The sequence below is a fragment of the Pyxicephalus adspersus genome, chromosome 12, assembly GCF_032062135.1.
Source record: "Pyxicephalus adspersus chromosome 12, UCB_Pads_2.0, whole genome shotgun sequence".
NCBI classification, from domain to species: domain Eukaryota; kingdom Metazoa; phylum Chordata; class Amphibia; order Anura; family Pyxicephalidae; genus Pyxicephalus; species Pyxicephalus adspersus.
The window spans coordinates 24,319,971-24,325,091 of record NC_092869.1 but is presented as its reverse complement, the minus strand read 5'-3'; the positions used below and the strand labels follow the sequence as shown (position 1 = coordinate 24,325,091).

The 5,121-nt window shown below is 36.3% G+C and overlaps 1 long non-coding RNA gene across 1 annotated transcript in view; it reads right to left on the bottom strand.

Moving 5' to 3' along the window:
• The window catches only part of LOC140342256 (uncharacterized), a 91,615-nt gene extending 90,889 nt beyond the window's left edge, over positions 1-726 (bottom strand). Inside the window, exon 1 of the long non-coding RNA XR_011923026.1 lies at positions 582-726. This is a non-coding gene — a long non-coding RNA (uncharacterized lncRNA). The remainder of the gene's footprint in view (positions 1-581) is intronic.
• Between the last annotated feature and the right edge of the window lie 4,395 nt (positions 727-5,121).

Sequence of the window (5,121 nt, the reverse complement as noted above, 5' to 3'; positions counted from 1 at the left end):
AAAAACTAACATAAAGCAAATATTGTTATAAAAAACAACTTGTTGGTTTAGACATATTCATTTGTTATGATCTGCAAAATTTGGACTTGGGGGTGTCATTTGCCTACACAATTTAGGCTATTTTCCTATTTCCCACTTCTGATCTTTGGGTGGGGAACAAAATAGGAATAGGAGCTCTCGCTAGTATTTGCTCAGCCCTTTGTACACAAAACATGACTTGAGTACTTTGAATCAATATTCTTATATTTCAATTCTTCTGTTCACATCTGATTAAAAACTCACAAATTAGTATCAAAACAACATGAACCATAAATGGGACTTTCATATCCAATTAACATGATTATAATAATGATGTTTGCTGGATATTAAACTGCCAAAAAAGTCCCATTTGTGGTTTATGTTGGTTTGATATTATAGAAAGGGATGTGGCAGATTGTTGTTGTACCAACAGGGTAGTTGTTATCCTCACACATTAGTAGCTTACCATTGGTCAGGTACTGAACTGACTTTTAATTCTCTTTGGGCCTTTTTGGATTAGAAATGTGCATCAGCTTTTTAAACACTACTATATACACCTGTACCTGTTACGTTGTAGCTTGTCACCATCTTCCTTCTTCTTCTCTTCCTCCTTGTGAACTTTGGCCATCATGATTCAGCTGCAGCAAGTGCAAGGGAAGCCGGAATTGCTGGGTAACCTGTCCATGCGCAGCTAAGATTTTTTGGCAGTTTCACAGAGCGATCACCTGCTCTATTCTGCAATAATGACCTGCCTGATCAAACATTTTTAAAACTGTAACTTAAGTTCTAAGCAAAACTAAAGTTAAAATAGAAAAAAAGTTGTAGGGAACATGCGTAGCTCAGTTTACTTTACAAAAAGAATGTGGACAGGTATTTTTTTTTATTACAAGAAACATTGCTTGTCCCTGCAATTAACAACCTTCCTGCTTGGAATTTTTTTTCTCATTTGTTTCCATTTGAAATACAAATGCATGAAGTATACAAACGCATAGCAAACTATAAGTATTTGCATTCCTATGATTAGTATAATTAAGTTATTGCCCATGTACTCTGGATATCATTGCTGCTCAGATGTCACTAAGGTAAAAAAATAAATAAAAAAAGGTTGATGAGGTAGGGTTAAATTTTGCATTTTCCAGCCGGATCTCAGATCCTTTCTATTTATATTAAACTATAGAGACAGTACTTTCTCTTTACACAATGCTGCATTTCATCCATCTACTTCTCTCTTGTGTAGATAAAAGTCTCAGTTCCAAAGACACATTTTAAATGTCAGTAGTTTTTCTTCCAAGTAATGTTCTCATTGAACTATTCAACTGTGTACACTGTAAAGGAACTCATGATGTACCCCGACTGAAAGTAGACTTATTTTAATTCTTTGTGACACAAGTCATCTCCAGTGCGTTAGCAATGCTGAAACCATTCTGAAGTCACTGTTCAAATAAAAGAAGCTTTTCACTTTCACAATGTCTTTTTTATCATTCGTCCTTCTTCCTCATTTTTATTCCGCTTCTAAGATAAATATTATTCCTTTACTGAGTCACTTGAGGACTTGATCCTGTCTCCAGCCAGAGCACTTCTTGGCTCCTCCAGACAACAGAACTGTTTAAACAGACCAAGAGGCAGTAAGCCAAGCATGGGCAGGGTTTAAGTACATTTCACATCAAAGACACTGAATTGGAGACTAATGCTATCTAATGTGGATTCCATAGCTCGTAATTTATTAACGCCAAAGAATGAACTGGAAGTGTCACATGTAGCGAGATGTCAATATTTACCCTTTTGGAATAAAGGGACACTGTCACCTTGGTCAGGCATGGCAAACTAACAGTGTCTCTGCAAGGGACCCTCACAATCCCTCTATACTTACCATACCTGTGCCCCCTTGGCATGTATTTTTTGTTGCAGCCTTTCGGAGGATCAGTGATACCACTTTTTCAGCATGGAATTTTAGAGAGAAGAGCGAAGCACCAGCTACCAGGGAGCAAGGGATAAGGTAAGTAAGTTGTAGGTGCTTTTTACCAGTACTATATGCCATGAACAGTAATAACACAGAGTACTTAGCAAATTGGATAAAAACAGTTTAATAAACAATCCATCATCCATCTAATTCAATTTGATATTTGACTCTTTTGACCAAATCGCATGGAAGTCTATGAAAATCTCATGGTGTTTCATGAGATAAACCAGTCCCCATATTATATTCAGGGGGTACAGAGCAGGCATAGTGTCGGTGCTTTGGAAGCTGCATTAGGGAAAAGTTACAAAAAGATGAGAAATTGCATAGGCAAAGATAAAGGTGAGTTATTTTATAATTTAATTCTGATTGCTAGTTCTTGGAGCAATTGACCTCTTTTGCATTTCATTATTTTTGGGACTTTTTTGTTTTTTTTTATTACTTTTATTATGTGGTTGGTTTGAGGCCAGTTTACACTTTTAGCTGCTGTTCCACTCAAACTTTTTTATGCTAAAAGACTTCCTTTAAAAAAACAGTGAAAAACAAAATGATTTCCATTTACTATCCCTAACAAAACTCTCATACAGGCATGCAGCCTGGATGGAAGGATAGAGAGGGCAGTAAGCAACCCCCTTACATTACCATCTTTGCAAAATACCCTTCTCCTCCATCCTTCCCACCTCTGATGCCCCAAAAAGAAATGGTGCTAATATTGGAGGGGAGTCTCTGGTGATAAAAAGGAGGTGGCTCGATTACCCCCTTTTCACAAATGAATAAATACAGGGGTACATTATTAGAATCCAAGAAATAAGAACACATACTTACTAATCAACTTAAAGAAAAGTTTTGTTATCCAGCATCAGTTGCGTTATTTGGAGATGTAATCCATTCAAGTTGTGATGTCCAGAAATGTAATTCACATCACATATAATGGCCCACTGATCAATCAATGACAGCCTTTACATCTGTAGTAATAAAGCAGGCAATCAAGGTTCAGGGTAATTCAAGGTGATGTAATTGACGAAATGTCACCCAGGATGTGAGGGGCATGTGGTGTGCAAACATTGGTCAGCACCAGGTAATCGTATTTGACATAGATTACATTGCTGGACATCATGATTGAACATCTGGATTTACTTTTAGGCACATTAGAAAACTTTACTTTGTGTATAAATATATTTGTTTTCAGTTTGATGAATGATATGGTGTCGTTCATTGTTTGTAGGAACGGGTAAGGGGTACTAAGGTGCCCTTGTGCTCATTTCTCTAGGAAGAAATGGATATCTGGTCACCCCTATTATAAAGGAGAATTCCAGACTCTACCATATGTCCTGCCCCACCTTACCCCCTCCTCTTTCTTGGGGCTTCATTTTGCACCATTTGTTTAACATCCCATTAATGTTATTTGCAATGGTTCATTTCTCCCATGCCAATGCCCAACTTTTTTTACCAGTAGTTTGACTACCGCATTGTTCATAACTATATTTGACCACCAAATCCTTTTTAAGTTGAAATAAACTTTGTTCATTACACTTTCTGACAGATTCGGTTCTTGCTTGCAATGCCTATATCTTCCAGAAACTGTAGACAGGACAATTTTAAAAATTGATTTTCTGAATTAACAGATGGTATAACCACATGTCTATAAATTGTATTTCTCTGACAATGTTGCTAATATTTGTTCTAGTATATAAGCATTTTCAGGGTACCTTTCACCACTCACTGTCAGCTGCACCTCAGATTTGTATTAGAATGACTTCTTTATTGGCATTTAAAAGTGCGTATTTAATCTTTAGTATTTAGTATTTAGTTCATTTTTACAGGAACTGACAATCAAACTGCATTTCTGGCAAGATCAACAGGTATTTGTTATACTTATCAAAAAATTCTAAGCCTAACAGAAAGAATCATATGCAGTCAACAGATTTAATGTGGAACAATACACTTAAAAATTTCTGCCAGGCAGGTCCCTTATTGCAGTAGGGACAGGTGATGTCCCTTCTGCAATAAAAATATCTTTACCTGCCCGATAACAAGTTTTTAAATACACAAATGGGCCCGGGCAAACCAAGGGATGCAAGGTAGCCAGTAGCTCCTGGCCTTGTACGCTGAGCTGTGCATTTTTCTTTAAAAGAAGAAAAGGATCAATTTCATATTATAAATATAAGGACTGGTAAACTGCAATAAATTACATTCTTTTTTTGGTTATAGATATCCTATTTAGGGTCTATTCAAACTTTGTTATGCATTCCCAAAGTCATGTGGTGAAGTAGTCCATTTAAAATGTGTCTAAAAACTAAATTCAAAATGAATAAAAGCGATCCATCGGGAGGTTTCTTGGATTGGGTCCTGCGTCGTCCAGGTATCCTTCTTCAGCCCGATGCGGAGGGAGCGCCGCCATCTTCTTTGGTTTTCTTCTGGGTTCTTCTTCGTTCCTCACCCGATCTCACAAAATCAGGTGACGTAGATGGGGTAAAAAAGAGCATATGCATGCGTGAGATCGGCATTATCTTTTCTAACATTTAAGAAAGGGCTCATCCCTTAAAGAAACAATTTTTATTGTAACTTCTTAATATTTACTTCAGCCTCATCCCACTCATCAATCATTAGAAATATTAGCACTCAAACTTGCCCTAATTCCTTAGTTACATATTACATATAGAGCCTTATTTATTAAAGCTCTTCAATACTGGAGAAGATAGACTATCATGGGTGAACCTGGGTGATCAAGCAAACCTGGAATGAATCCCGTCCAGGATGGAAAACAATTGCCAAATAATAGAAAACTGTTTTAGGAAACTCAGTATGAGTCTTTTTAGAGGCAATAATAAGTAAGGAAGACAAAGAAAATAGGAGATAGGGACTGAGTGTTGTCCCCCTATATCAAGAAATGCCTAAACAAAAACCTTTGTGGCAGGATTGCCAAGTGTTATTTCACTGAAAGTTTCAGATTTAAAAAAAATATGAAAAAAAAATCATTTACAAATAAAATAAGTTTCTATAATATAAATGAGATTTTCATGATTAGGTGTACATATACTTCACATTGGAAGGGTAACTCCAAGCCCAACCTTCATAGGATAGTCATTTAATTTAATAATAATAGTATTATTATTACTATTATTGTATGATATTTCTAGTAGGCT